This window comes from Lynx rufus, unplaced genomic scaffold (genome assembly GCF_022079265.1).
Source record: "Lynx rufus isolate CCGP_SWC_20201006 ecotype Redwood Valley unplaced genomic scaffold, mLynRuf1.p SCAF_10, whole genome shotgun sequence".
Classification (NCBI taxonomy): Eukaryota; Metazoa; Chordata; class Mammalia; order Carnivora; family Felidae; genus Lynx; species Lynx rufus.
This window is the reverse complement of record NW_025814824.1, coordinates 67,830,700-67,846,922: the sequence shown is the minus strand read 5'-3', so window position 1 is coordinate 67,846,922 and position 16,223 is coordinate 67,830,700.

The following is a 16,223-nucleotide window of genomic DNA, read 5'->3' as shown; positions in this document are numbered from 1 at the left end:
CCAAGGGGGGTAACATCCAAGCTGCCATCAGGGATGGAAAGATGGATTTCATTCTTGGGAAGCTCATGACTTTCATAATTGGTAAAGGGACAGTAGTGACAACAAACATGCTCTGCTATAGCAATAACTTGCACTAAATCTATTAACTTTATTAACTCAATTAATCTTCAAAACAGTTCTATGTAGAAATTTCTATTTCTAGTCCTATTTTATTGATGAGAACACAGAGGCATAGAGAGGCTAGACAACTACTCAAGGTCATATGGCTGGTAAGTCTTGGAACTGGGATTCAAATCCAGACAGGTATCATTCCAGGGTCTAGTATGACAACCACTGTAGTATCCCAGGAGGTCATTCTCTTCTTCCCGAAAGTTCTGGGGTTTCCACTTTTGCCTTGGAGTGGGAATATTTTGAATTCTCATTATGGATTCTCTAAGTTAACCATACTGAGTTTTTTTTTTATCATTTGACACTCTCCATCAAAACTCCATTTTGGTAGTTTACGATCTTGTTTACTCTTTGGGAATTATTCTCCACTTCATCCATCTTCCTCTTATAGCATGAACCCCGAAACAAAGCAAGGTATGCCAGGAGTCATCTGATGTAGCATAATTCATAAGTGGTTCAGTTTTTGTGGCCGTGTCAAATATATTAATGTATGCTACTTATGCTATTCTTCTTGCTGACTGTACCTCCTGAGACTTTTATCAATGGGCTGCTGGGACATTCTCCCACACTTGCTTCATGGGTATTCTGGGCATAAGTTCATACAAGCCCTTAAATTTATCTTTGCTAAATTTCACTTATACCATTTCTGTAAGTGCTTTCTTCAGGTCAGCTACCAATTTGGCATGAAGAGATATTAGTGCGTAGAACATGGAATCAAAGAATCTTGAATTTGGAGTTTACCTTGTCACTTAGGAGTTATTTGACCTTGGGTAATTTCCATTAGCTACACTTGCCATCAGTTTTCCCATCTGTAAATTAGGGCTAATGGTATCTACTCCAGAAAATTGGGAAATTCACTGACAGAAGAACTTTAAAAATTATATTTCTATCAAGTCTTGTTAACAATCCAAGTCTTGCTAGCAATCCAAGAGCCTATTCAAAAGTTATGAAAACAAATGACGATGTACATTTTCTTAGCTTTTGTTCCTATGCATTACATTTATGTTACTCATGTAACCATTTTTGCAAGGTTTACAGCAATTAGCATTTACTTCTTAGAAATGCTTAGCAATTATTTACTGAGAAACTAGCAATAGAATATGAAATGCCTATTCCTAGAAATGCTTCTAGTGAGCTTTAGTATTTGTATAACAACATCAGTAATACAGTTACCTGCACAAAGTGTTAATAGGGGATTATCACCTGCTGGAGATCTAGTCTGGGCTGGGGCACATCAAGCAAAGAGCCCAATGCTTTTATGGCCTCCATCTCTGGCTTAGTCAGAGGCAAGGGTCATTTCTAATTTTCAGCGTCCTCTGGGGGCTCAGCTGCCAGCCCTCCATTGGGAATATGAGAGAATAAGAGAACAGGAAAAAGGTAACTTTTATTCCTGATACAGATCAGAATCGCGCCTTTATAATACTGATCTCTCTAACCATCTGAACTACTAAATTCTGGAACCTTTTGCCAGCCTGGACTTTCAAAGTCATCCCAATCCTATGGCATTGTGCTGACTTCTCAGATTCTTCCATGACAGGCTCTGATCACTTATACCTGCCTGAGCCTCATAGACTTAGAGGGCTTCTGGCCTTGCCCAACCGCCTTGCTGACATCAGATGCCTTCCTAACCCTCAAGTCTTCCACAATCCCCTGGCCTACAGTTTGAGCTGCAGATCAAACTCTGCTGTTACCAGTGCGGAGAGAGCTATAAACTGGATTCTTGAAAGGCTCTATTAGGTCTTCAAAATGAGGAAAGTTCATAATAAAATATACTTTTCCCACGTTCAGTCGATGGACACCTGCACAGCTGATTAAAATTGGATTTGGGCTAATGGGGCAGGCAATAAAACTTAAAACCTAGTGGTTAGGTTGGTTAGGACTTCAGAGTGAGACAGACTTGCATTTGAATCCCAGCTCTTTTCATTTTGGTGTCATGTGGGGCAAGATATTTCCTTCCTAAGTCTCAGTTTTATCACCTGTAAAATGGAGAGAATAATTCCTATCCCATAGGATTATTGTAAGGACTCCACGAAATAATTTATGATGTGTTTACTACAGTGAGTGCCTTATGCATAACAAGTACTTCATAAGTACTAGCTTCTACTATTTAATTTGATGTGGCACCCGTTCTGCAAAATTTAGCCTAGCCTGTCTGACCCCAAGGGCCACACTCTTTCCACTATGTCAGGTGGTTTTAATTTTCCAATTTATGACTTCAAATCTATCAGGTGGCTCAAGAGGTCTCTCTACATCTATAGACTATCTATTGGATCTTTTATTTCAATGACTATATTTTTCATTTCCAGAAGTTGTAGTTTGTTCTTTTTAAAAGAGTTATTCTTTTTTTTCAGAGAATCTCATTGTTTGGGGAAGCTCTTTTTTATGCTCCTAAGCTATTTAGTACACCTGTTTTATAGTATCTTTGAAATGGATTATCTGAATTCTTTAGGATGTAATTCCATTTTTGTTTCTGCTGACAATCACTCATGATAGATCCGTTTTGAGATATGTTTTTGTTTTGGATCCAGAATTCATCTTGAGTGGGGTCATTCTCTGTGGAAATAATGCTCATTTTTTTTGATTGAGGGTATTTTCCCATAAAAGTGGTAATGTTTGCTTCTTTGAGATGCTCCAGGAGTATTTGAAATCTAGAACCTATTTTGTGTAATTGTTCAGTTTGAGGGTTTCAGGATCATATGAGTTAGTATAAATGAGGGCCACAAAAACACTGTGGTGCAAGATAGTGGTTACAAATTTCAGGGAGATATTTTCCCTAATTGTAAGCTACTTGAGGGAGACAAGCTTTCTTGTCAACTCCTTTTGGGGAGAGGCAGATTGTTTTTTGTTTATCCTTTTACTGAATGTGCTATTCTTCATTGATCCTGTTCTGCAAATCACTGAGTTCTGACCCTCCCCACCTTGCTTCACCACCCACAAGACATCATCTCTTATCTGAACATGCACGTTAAAGTCCAAGCTTCTAGATTATTGAGTGAGCAGGCCTGCCCTCAGTCAACTTAGGGCAGCTATCGCATCAGCACACATGCTCACAACCTTGCTTTTGAGTTTCTTCTTCATTTCTGGCCTCTAACCTCCAAGGACTTCTCTTTCTTGTGATTTTAGCCATACATCTAAAAGGATATTTGTTGTATTTTATCTAGCATTTATAGACATTTGTGGAAGCAATTTTTTTCAAAATATTTACTGTGCATAATGTCAGAACCACAAGTCTTGCAATGGAAGACTGTCTTCCATTGCTACAGATGTCCCATCTATTTAAAAATTTTTTTTAATGTTTATTTATTTATTTTTGAGAGAGAGAGAGTGAGCACGAGTAGGGGAGGGGCAGAGAGAGAGGGAGACACAGAATCTGAAGCAGGCTCCAGGCTCTGAGCTGTCAGCACAGAGCCCCACACGGGGCTCGAACTCACAAACTGTGGGATCATGACCTGAGCCGAAGGCAGAGGCCTAACCAACTGAGCCACCCAGGCACCCCAGGCATCCCATCTTTAATGCTTCCCTTGCCATGAACATCTCTGCTACAAGGATGGTGTTCATGGGAGCTGACTGGCCATAGGATTGTTCTCTAGCGGCTTAAGGGGTCTTTTTCAAGCCTTTGTTGTTTAACTATTTCCTGCTCATTGCCCTTAAAGTGGGCTTTGTTATTCTGACCGAAACTATAAGGTGTTAAGCAGTATCCTATATGATTGCCATTTCTCTCAATTTGTATGTTCCTGCTCTTGTGTCATTTCCCCCAAGAGAATAAGAGAAGCATCTGATGATATATGCATGCATTTCCTATGTATATGAATGACCTTACAGAACTGAAGTCTGAAGAGAAGAAAGATAGCCTACATTTGCTGGGCCACGTGAATTGTGGAATAAAAGGGAGACTCACTTTTATTGTTTTGGGTAATGACAGCTAATTTCCCCTCAAGAAATTGTTGGTCATTTCCATTGCGCAAGCCCACTAGGTGTTACCTCACCCAAAACAAAAAACTAGAAGCGTTTGCCAGAGTGGGAACTAAACATGTATCAATTCAAGTACACACTGCTACCTTCCTCTACCACTTTTTGTGCAAAAATGAGCTTCAGATCGTCTCAATAAAAGTCATCAAGTCTGTACAATCCAGACAGCCTCTCTTTGTCCTGGAAGATGTGTCTGTTTTGTTTCATATCACCTCATTCTGCAGTAAATTGTGACTTCTGGGGCACAGGGGCAGCACAATTACTGAGCTACTCTTTAAAGGGCTGAGGCTTTGAGAATGGAAGGAGCACAATGTTTGCTGATTGGCAAGAAGCCACAGGATTATTTTATTTTAACTAGGGATATATGAGGCATGGAGGAAAGAACATCAACTCTGGAATCAGCCAGAAATGAGTTCCAGTCCCAGTTCTGTAACTCACTAACAGTGTGATATTTGGCAAGCTACTAACTTCTCCAAGCCTCAGATGTATGAATTAGAATCAATATGTAAGGTGTAGGAAGCTGCTATTTGTGAAAGGCCTAATTTAGGGGCAGCATGGTACAATGGAGGTGGTTTTCGAGTCATCCAGATGTAGGTTCAAATTTTGGCTCTGATATTTCCTTTTATCTAAAGTGGGAGCAACAATATCTATGGCACTAAGTTGAGGATTGAAGTCCATGAGAAAATCTCTGTTAAGCACTTGGTCTTTTTTTTTTTTTTCTTTTGGTTGTTGGCACAGACCTTGGTGTGCTCTAGTCCCTTGCTCCTTGAGGGACTCAGTGATTGGACTCAGCTCTACCCTTCAGGTGCCCTCTGTGCCAGAGGAGGCAAATTGCTCAGTTTTTCACCTAAGTAAGATGACCTCTTACTTACTCTCCTTCTCCTTCCCTCAAGTTTTCAGACAGAGGGGTTACTGGAAGCCGGGAATGGCTCCAAGCCAGCAGACCACTTCCTGTCTACCACCTGGCCCTCCCACAGAACCTTCCCTCTTAAAACCTCTGGGACTGTGACAACAGGACCCAGGCAAGAAGCCACTGGCCAAGGCCTGGCCTTAAATTCCTGAGAGGCCTCTGGAATTTTCTGGAGACAGACAGGGCTCTGTCAGCAGCTCACAGCCTGGAAAAGAGTGAACAGGGTGTATGGCAGGCTGTTACTCTGAGCCTGCTCCCTCCCTGGGGCTTGTGGTTTTAAAGCTTTAATCGCTGAGATCAGAGTCATCCTGTTTTATTACAGTGCCAAAAAGGGCCACCCCAGCCTAGCATGGATGATGGCAACTCCTTCCGGAGACCCTCAGCCTGGCTTAGAGAAGTGATGGCTGCCGGGCCCCAGTGCCTCCTGTGGGGTTTGTGTTTCCCTTCCTATTAAATCCTCTCTGTGCTCAGAAGGCCGTTCCACTTTCCCATCTCTCCAGCTCTGCCTCTGGCTTCTTTAAAGGCTTCAGTGTTTCCTCAAATTAAGGGACCCAGCTGCTTGAGGCCCTTTGTTCAGTGTCTCCAGGATGACCTTTCAGATAATTCGTCCCCACTTGCAGGGGCTGAGCTTTGCTGGTATTTAGACTCAGAGCTTCCTTGGCTAATCGGAATTTATTATCCTCTTTGTTAGGGGACTATGAGGTTCTTTTTCTCCGTGGAGGGCTGTCTTCTGGGTGAGTGATACATGAGCTGGCCCTGGCTCTCTAATCCTGGCAAGTCCTGTTTCCAGGTTGTGTCTCCATGGCCCCCAGAGTCTATCTGTGTGTGCGTGTGTGTGTGTGTGTGTGTGTGTGTGCGCGCGCACGCGCGTGTATGCACACTCACTTGACCATGGAAAATAAAGACTTTCAGGTCTTAGGATCGTTTGGGGATAAAGGAAGCAGATGAGAGATGAAGGAACATGGAATCTTCCATGGCTTCATTTTTATAGCTTTTAATAGCTGTTTAATTATTCTTGCAAATCTGATTAGATCTTGTTGAGTGGTTTTTTTGTGGCAAAATATACATAACATAAACCATTTTAGTCATTTTTAAATGGACATTTCAGTACTATTCAGTACCTTCACAGTGTTGCCCAACCATCACCAACATCCATCTCCAGAACTTTCTCATCTTCCTACACTGAAACCCTATACCCATTAAACACTAACTCCTTGTTCTTTCCTTCTGCTAGCCTTAGGAAATCACCATTCTACTCCCTGTCTTATGAATTTGACTGTTCTAGATACTTCAAATAAGGGGAATCATACAGTATTTGTGGAATAATATTCCAATGTATGGATATGCTACATATTGTTTATCCATTCACTTGTCAGTGGACATTTATGTTGTTTTGACCTTTCAGCTATTGTAAACAATATTGCCACATACAGTTATGCACAAATATCTATTTGGGTCAACTGCTTCCAATTCGTTTGGGTATATCTACAAGTGGAATTGTTGGATCATATGGTAATTTCATTTTTAATGTTTTAAGAAGCCACCATGCTGTTCTCCACAGCAGCTGTAGCATTACTTTCTGTTTTGTTCTGTTTTGTTTCTAATAGCCATCCAATTAGTGTGAGGTGCGTTTATTGAATTTTGAGGGTGATAAAAATGAGCACTGCAAGAGTGATCATTTGTTAAGTTCATACCATGTATTAAATATTTAGTACAAATGATCTCACTGAATCTTCAAGACAACCCTATGTGGTTTGTTGTTATCTCTGTTTTATAGGAGATAAAACTAAAACTCAGAAGAGTATGTAACTTGCTCAAAATCAAACAACTGGAAAGGAGCAGAACTGGAAGTCATGGGCAGGGTCATCAGAGTCCCACATCCATGTTCTTTCTACTATACAACTTGTCTTCTAACCACATAGCTGTTCTTAGATGGGAGGGGGATTTCCACCCTCCTGCCAGTGAATGTTTAATTCCAAAAGGCTTTAAAATGCAAAGTCAAAGGCTTTCCATAAAGGAGGGGCATTGGGATGTTGGCAGGTTTCCCAGGAACACCCCCGCCCCCTGCACATGCACACCATACACACACACACACACACACACACACACACACACACACATACACATATACATACACACATACATACAAGCACTAAAAATAGAGTTACCCACGAAAAAGTCTAAGCCTTCTTTGAACCCTTCCTAGATGTGCTGTTCTACTTCCTGAGGCTATAGAGGTGAGTGAATCACAGACCCTTCCTTCAGGGACCACACCATCTAGTCAGGCAAACATCTTCCTAGGTAATGAGAATACAGGGTGCTGTGGACTGTGACAGAGGAGGTGACTACAGTACAGTGTGCAGAGTGTTGTGACTGAGGAATAGAGAAAGGGCCTTGGAAGCACAGATGACAAGAATAATCCTCTCCATCGTTAGACACGGGGTCCAGAAAAGGCTTCATATCAGAGTCATTTAAATTGACTGTTGAAGAATGAGATACCACATGATATTTGGAGGAATGGTGATAACAGAAGGGGGAAGGTATTTTGTACATGGGAACAGCAAATACAAAGACTCAGAGGAGGGAGAGAACGTGGTTGACGTGAAGTGGTGCAAACGTTTTAGTACATCTGTAGCATAAAGGGCATGTTAAGGAGTGACAGAAATAGAATTGGGAATGCAAACACAGGCTACCTCATTAAGAGCCTTTTCGTCTCACAGAATGTCTCAATTGATCTTGTGGTTGATGGAGGGGCATGGAAAATCTCTGGTTTGAACATGACAATGAGTTGGTCAGATTTGTGTTTTGGAAAATCACCTTTACATAACCTATGGTGGATAGATTAACACTGTGGTGAGGTGGAGGTGAGGTCTAACAGTAGGGAGACTAAAGTATAATAATAGCTGACATAAATTAGTTGCTTGCTATGTGACAGCACAGTACAAAAATATTATATGCATTACTCATTCAATTCCCATGACAACCCTGAAAAATGAATTATTATCCATTTCACAGATAGGGAAACTAAGGTCAAATAACTTGTATGAAGCCACATTATACCAAGGGTGCGGCCAGCATTTTAACGAAGGCTGTCATAGTTCACAGCACAAGGAAGAAATGGCAGCTGATATTAGGGCAATTGTAGTAGGAAGAAAAACAGCTGACTGATAAGCAAGTTATTTAGAAGATGGAAATGATGATTGACTAGATAGAGGGGATGAGGTATCAATGAAGACTCCTAGATGTCAAGTTTGGAGGACTCTGATTGGTCATGCCTTCTCCTGAGAGGAGGAGGAACCTAGGAAGAAAAGATGGGAGACTCTGTTTTGGACAAGCTGTAAAGCCTAGAAAACATTGATCAAAGAAATCTTTTGAAATATGAATTCACATCCATTACCATTAATGATGAAACTTTCCTTGAGATGCCAGCCACTAATGGCTGTACATATATGTAATATATAAATAAATCAGTAAGTACACAGTTATGGAGGTACATCCTCAAGTATTTTTACTGATATAAATGAATGATAAAACAAGGCTTGGAAACTACTAATTTTATAACAGCTTCAGAGAAATCAAGATTAAAAATATGCAGACAATATTTGTGATATATGGTCTTCTTGGCTACTTGCTCCACTTATACACAGTTTGTGTTCTAGTGTTTGTCAGTAGATCCATTAGTTATATATATTCAACACCGGTGAACTTTTCTCATCTTTTTCATATATGTATATATGTATTCAACACTGGTGAATCTTTTAGTTCTCACTCCTAGTATGTTATTTCAAATCCCTGGTCACATTTTACCAATTTCAACAACTTAACGTTTTCTAGAATTAACCCTGAAAGTTCATTGTTTATATAGAGTTTCTGGAGAGATCTTTTAAAAATGGAATCTATCCATGTCAATTCATTGTTTAAAATCTTTCAATGTCTCCATATTGCCCAAATGGCACTCAAAGCCTTGGCCATCTGTGTCTTTTCCTCTTCGCCACTGCTGGCTACAATGAGATATTTATGGTGACATAAACAAGTCTTGCCATTTCACAGTAACCTGCTTTTCAGGCTCACTACACCAAAAATTCTCTTTCTTATTGATCTGGAGAATACCTTTATCCTTCCAAATCTTTCTCTTGTCTCCCCTAAGAACTTGCTTCCAATACCCAGCAGAGTTAATAGTTATTTCCCTATGTCCACAATATACTGAATATATATCTGTTTAATGCTGTAATAAAAAATACGTTTGATGTGTCTGTTTCATGCCATAGACTGTGAACTCCTTGAGGGTAAGACTTGATTTGTGTATCTCTGTAGTTCCTCACAGTCCTTAATCACATGCCAGATATAAGAAACGGTTCAAAGGTTGTTGGTGAGCTAATGGAATGAATGATTACTCATTATCAGAATTACATAAGTTAATATATATAAAGCCCTTGAAGAGTGCCCAATGAGTAATAGGTGTTACATAACTACTTTCTATTATTATTTTTCTGCATAATTTCTTTCAATACTTCCTTCCAGTTGGTCTTGTCATCCAAGCAAATTAAAGGAAAGAAACACGTCTCTTAAGTTTTCTACATTTTTCATAAAACCTAATATAAAGCACTCAGTCAACTTACTTAAACATTTATCAAGCATTTAAGATCCCCACAGTCCAAACTTCTGCAAATTTTCTTAGTAATTATGTGTGGTGGAGTTCTAGGAGTACATTCTGATGCCCCACCCCTCTGTAACATGGGTATACTTTCTTTTCCCACCATCATCCCCCAATCCCTTCCACTCTTCTAGCTTTTTAGAGATTATTATTATTTTATTTTAGGAAAAGAGAGAGAGAGAGAGACAGAGACAGAAAGGAATAATCCCAAGTAGGCTCTGCACTGAGTGTGTCCCAACATAAGGCTCGATCTCATGACTATGAGATCATGACCTGAGCTGAAATCAAAAGTTGGTCACTTAACTGACTGAGCCAACCAGATGTCCCCTCTTCTAGTTTTTTTTTAGTGGCGTTTTCAATCTCTCTTGAACCTCAAAGATTCTTTGCAATAACATTAATTTTTATTGCAAAATGCTGCCAAATTCTTTTAGTATGGATTTATCTTTCTGAATTTTGCCCCAAATAAATAAAATGGAATGCCACACTTCTATAGCTGAACACTACAGTTTGTTTTTCTTCTGTGAAGCTGAACATTTATTGATGAATCCATATTGTATTGACAGCAATTTCTTCAATAATTTCATGGGTTGTGTAGCAGTTGGTAATAGTGCATGCATGTGGGCAGGGAGAAGTATGCAAATATCAGTAATAATTATGCTTGGTGTATGCAAATTCCACCAGGTATTTTCAGAAATTAATCTTCCAAATTACTTTTGCACAATTCAGGAAAATTGAAATGTGCATTTAAATAATTGTAGAAAAATTTAAAAGCAATCTCCACTCATTTAAATCATCCAGTTAAGGTGCTATTATAAACAAAGGGATTATAGATATTTCAGACATAGCAGCCATACTGTCAAAACAGAATTACAGCGATCATGAGAACTATGCTTTGTTTGTAGATAACTTGAACAGGGGTGACATTGTTCACAGTATTTTGTTTGGCTTAAAAATTTATTATTAATATTCCTCAAAAATCATTACTGAAAGGAAGCATTATTGTCTTATTTGTTCATATACTCATTTATATATCCTTCATGTGTTTATATCTCCATTTATCAACCCATCCACCCAACAAATGCAGGTTTTTTAAGCATCACTGTACGCCAAGGACTGAGCTAAGTTAAATTATAGGGATAGGAAATCTTTCGGCTTGTGCCTCCTGCCCAATGTGGGCCACAGATTGATGTTTAGTTATCATAGTTTAGTTTAGTGATGTTTAGTGATGTTGGGGTCTTTAAATTTCCTCCATGAGTTTAATATCAATTGTAACTTTGCATGAAAGCTAGATTTTCTTTTTTGGCAATAATTTGTGCATTATCCAGGTAAAGCACGTTTAGTGTCTTCTGCCTTCATGTAGTTTTAAGTAATCAAATTATGACCAGGGCTTTAAATGCTGAAGATGACCCTAGGCTTCCTGGACTTGCTTGAATACTTGATATGAAGTTCACAGGGAAAATACCATTGAATTAGTAGATAAAGGACAGAAAGGCACACAGCCCTGCCTGTAAGAAGCTGCCACCTCATGGACATGTGGGACAAGAAGCAATAAGCCAGTTAATAATGCTTGTGATTACAGTGTTGTAATTTTGAGGAATGAGGGATCTCCTTCTTCCAGGGGTGATCAAGAGACTTTCATGAGGTCCTTGAGTTGTGTCTTGGGAATGGGTTTCACAAAGAAGGTGGTGGAGACAGTTTTGGGAGAGGGAGTGCTCCAAGGCTTTTGATCTTGGCTCAACAGCTACGTGACTGTGAGGTCTTAATGATGAGCCTCATTGGTAAGATGGGGATGGTGACACCAACCTCAAAGATTTGTGGGAGGACTTAGCTTATATTTGCCAAAGTGCCCATTAAGTTACATTGAGCAGGGAATCCTAGCAGAAGACATGGCTCAGGGGAAAGGCATAGAAGCCTGAGGAAGAAAAACATATTTGAACACTGGTGATAAGGCCAGTTTTAACTGAAACTTAGGATTCTTCTATAGAAAACCAGAGGCAATAACCACAAACTTGACTTTGTTACTTGAACTGTTGGGTATTTGAATTTGTTACTGAACTATTTGGATACAGAAATGCCTATCTCTAAAATGGGTCAAGAAAACAAACTGTCCAAAGGGGTGGGAGGTAAGATGCAGAAATGTCTGCAAGTAAGGTCTTTGTGTTTCTTTCTCATTGATTCATTTGATTATTTCTTATCCATTTTTTTCCCCAGGGATGACTTCCTGGTAAAAATACACACTTCTTTGGCCACATGACTGAGGTCAGCTAAGATGTGCCTCTTAATGAGCATACTTCTGATCTAGAACATAGGTCTGGAATATCCTCATTGCTCTTACTGTCACATTATAAGCCAGTATAGCATTCTATTTTTTTTTTTTGAGAGCAACATTAGAATCATCCCTTCATAGACTTCCAGCTGTATTACAAAGCTGTAATCATCAAGACAGTATGGTACTGGCACAAAAACAGACGCTCAGATCAATGGAACAGAATAGAGAACCCAGAAATGGACCCACAAACGTATGGCCAACTAATCTTTGACAAAGCAGGGAAGAATATCCAATGGAATAAAGACAGTCTCTTCAGCAAGTGGTGTTGGGAAAACTGGACAGCGATGTGGAAAAATGAACCTGGACCACTTTCTTACACCATACACAAAAATAAACTCAAAATGGATGAAAGACCTAAATGTAAGACAGGAAGCCATCAAAATCTTTGAGGAGATAGCAGGCAAAAACCTCTTTGACCTTGGCCACAGCAACTTCTTACTCAACACGTCTCCGGAGGCAAGGAAAATGAAAGCAAAAATGAACTACTGGGACCTCATCAAAATAAAAAGCTTCTTGGGGCACCTGGGTGGCGCAGTCGGTTGAGCGTCCGACTTCAGCCAGGTCACGATCTCACGGTCCGTGAGTTCGAGCCCCGCGTCAGGCTCTGGGCTGACGGCTCAGAGCCTGGAGCCTGTTTCCCATTCTGTGTCTCCCTCTCTCTCTGCCCCTCCCCCGTTCATGCTCTGTCTCTCTCTGTCCCAAAAATAAATAAACGTTGAAAAAAAAAATTAAAAAAATAAATAAATAAAAAGCTTCTGCACAGCAAAGGAAACAATCAAGAAAACTAAAATGCAACCGACGGAATGGGAGAAGATATTTTCAAATGACATATCAGATAAAGGGTTAGTATCCAAAATCTATAAAGAACTTATCAAACTCAATAACCAGAAAACAAATAATCCAGTGAAAAAATGGGCAAAAGACATGCATAGACACTTCTCCAAAGAAGACATCCAGATGGCCAACCAACACATGAAAAAATGCTCAACATCACTAATCATTAGGGAAATACAAATCAAAACCACAATGAGATATCGCCTCACACCTGACAGAATGGCTAACATTAACAACTCAGGCAACAACAGATGTTGGCGAGGATGGGGAGAAAGAGGATCTCTTTTGCACTGCTGGTGGCAATGCAAACTGGTGCAGCCACTCTGGAAAACAGTATGTAAGTTCCTTAAAAAATTAAAAATAGAACTACCTAAGACCCAGCAACTGCACCACTAGGTATTTTTCCAAGGGATACAGGTATGCTGTTTCGAAGGGGCACATGCACCCCAATGTTTATAGCAGCATTATCAACAATAGCCAAAGTACAGAAAGAGCCAAAATGTCCATCGATGGATGAATGGGCAGAGAAGATGTGGTATATATCCATACACACACACACACACACACACACACACACACACACAATGGAGTATTACTTGGCAATCAAAAAGAATGAAAGAAATCTTGACATTTGCAACTACGTGGATGGAACTAGAGGGTATTATGCTAAGCAAAATTAGTCAGAGAAAGACAAATATCATATGAATTCACTCATATGAGGGCCTTAAGAGACAAAACAGATGAACATAAGGGAAGGGAAGCAAAATAATATAAAAACAGGGAGGGGGACAAAGCGTAAGAGACTCTTAAAAATGGAGAACAGAGGGTTACTGGAGGGGTCATGGGAGGAGGGATGGGCTAAATGGGTAAGAGGCATTAAGGAACCTACTCCTGAAATCAGTGCCGCACTATATGCTAACTAACTTGGATGTAAATTAAAAAAATAAATTTAAAAAAATCCCTTCAAGGAGGTGGGGGAGATGGGTTAAATAGGTGATGAGGATTAAGGAGTGCACTTGTTGTGAAGAACACCAGGTGATGTACACAAGAGGTGAATCACTCTATTGTACACCTGAAACTAATATCACACTGTATGTTAACTAACTGGAATTGAAATAAAAACTTAAAGTATCCCTTCAAATAAATCAGCAATCTTATTCTCATTGACTCAGTTGGTGGAAACAATTTATTCTCATCCTAACTGATGAGATTTGGGGTCTTAGATCAGATAGTCTATTGTCATGTTTTCCTACAGTTTTGAGTGCAGGTTAGCTTTTCTTTCCTGGTTTCCCACGACTACGTCTGTGACCCTAGAAATGGGACACTGATAACAGGAATCAAAACAAGTGGAATGGCAGAGAAAGAAGGTAGGAAACACAGAAAGAGAGGACAGCATCTTTCTCATCTTGCATTTATTCATTCAACAATCGTCTTGCACTTACTCATTCAACAAGTACAAAGTTCCTGCTCGGTAGCTGACACTGTGTAAGAGCCAAAAAGAAAGCTCAAAGAGATGTCGTCTGTACCTTCAACAGACTTGACAGTTGAAGGGAGGGCAGTTAGTAACAACAACTGCTAGTGTTTTAATGGAGGATATTCATATGCTCTAGAAGTGCTGGGGAGGGAATGAGTAACTGCCTGGGAGAGCTGGGAAGGTCTCACACAGATGATATTAAACTGGATCATGAGCATGAGAAAGGAAAGAGATAAAGGGCATTCCAGGAGGGGGGAGTTATTACTTGAGTGATTAAAATACAAAGCATATAAAGGTTAGGCCACAGAATGGTATAAAGCTCTAAGAAGTCCAGAGGAAGGAAACATCACATTTCATAAAAGGGGTAAAAGAGACACTTCAAGGAGGAAGTGGTATTTAAAATGGGCCATGGCATTTCAGAAGGCACAGAAGGGCTGGTGAGGACATTTCAGATAGAGGGAAGAGCACGAACAGTGGCATGGAGGTAGGAAAGTCAAGGGGGTTTAGGACGATGGAGGGGTCAGGGATGCAGAGAGGCTGGGCATAGTTAAGAGTAGAAAGGGCAGGTGGAGTCAGATGGTGAAGAGGTTGACGTGAGGCCTTAGCACTTCTGTTACTTGGTAGGAGTCATTGAAATTTTGATTGGGGCAAATGAAAGTCCATTCATTTTAATTCTACCAGTATTTTCTGGGCCCTTGCTCTCAACCAGATACTTTGATAGGATCTAGAGACATAAAATGAATCAGGCATGTTTCCTGACTTCTTGAATCTTCCATTAAATTATATCTACGTCTGTGCCTAAGCCTGTACCCGTACCTACGTTTAAGCCTACACCTAAGTCTATACCTACATCCACATCTCCACCCACCTTTATCTATGTCTACATTGGGATCTATAGCTATGGAGAGATTAGCCTGGCGGTGGTGTGGAGGATGCTTGGATCAGAAGACATGAGATGGGGATACAATCAGACATTTACGTTGGGAGACCCTGTACTGGTCCAGATGGGAGGGTCCGAACAGGAGGACTGTGCAGTATAGCAAGAAGAGCCCTGTGTTTGGAGCCCAAGGAAATTGGATCCAGCCTCTATTGCAAAGTCTGATTCGGAACTTCTCCAAGTAATTTCCTCGCCCTTCTCCTCATCTGTAAAACAAGGATACTAACAATTTACCTGTGAGGGTGAATGAGAAGATTAAAGGTGATGTATTAAACAGTTGCTACTGGCTGCCATCAAGTGGTTGGTGGTGATCGCACCTGTGATAAAGAGACCACCGGGCTTTGGCTTGTCACTCCCTACCCAGAAAGAGGTGGATGTTTTATCCCAGGAGCAGAGGCAGGTTTGAGGGCTCCCGGCAGGGAATAGTGACTGTGGCAATAATTAAACCTGCCCTTCGGCCTCTACCTTCTGTTTCCCAGGTAAGGAGCACGGATAGTCCTTGCTTGGCTGGCAGAGCCAGGGTCGCCTTGGGAGGCCTTTTCGTGGCCTGCTCTTCCCATGCCACCACTGAACCCACTGACTCGGAGCCTCCGAGAGGCTCTGGCAGTGAGCGCGACTGCAGCTGCAACCAGGCCAGGTTGCTCCATCTCCAACAAACATTTACAGTGGCTCGGCGCCCGCCGCTCCTGCCCCGACACACAGGAAGCAGAGAGTCTGGCCAGGGAGTGGCAGCCAAGAGGACGCTGACAGCGTGGCAGGCAGGAGCTTCGGGGGCCCTGAGCAGGCGGCAGGCTGGCTTCTAGCTGCGGGGGGTCTCCTCCTCAGCCTCGCAGCTGTGGATGCAGCTTCTCCCAGGAGCTCACCTGAAGGGGCAGGACTGTCTCACAGGTCCTGGTTCTTCCCAGCTGATGTCAGGTGCCTTCCAGGGGTGACAGTGCCATGGTGAAC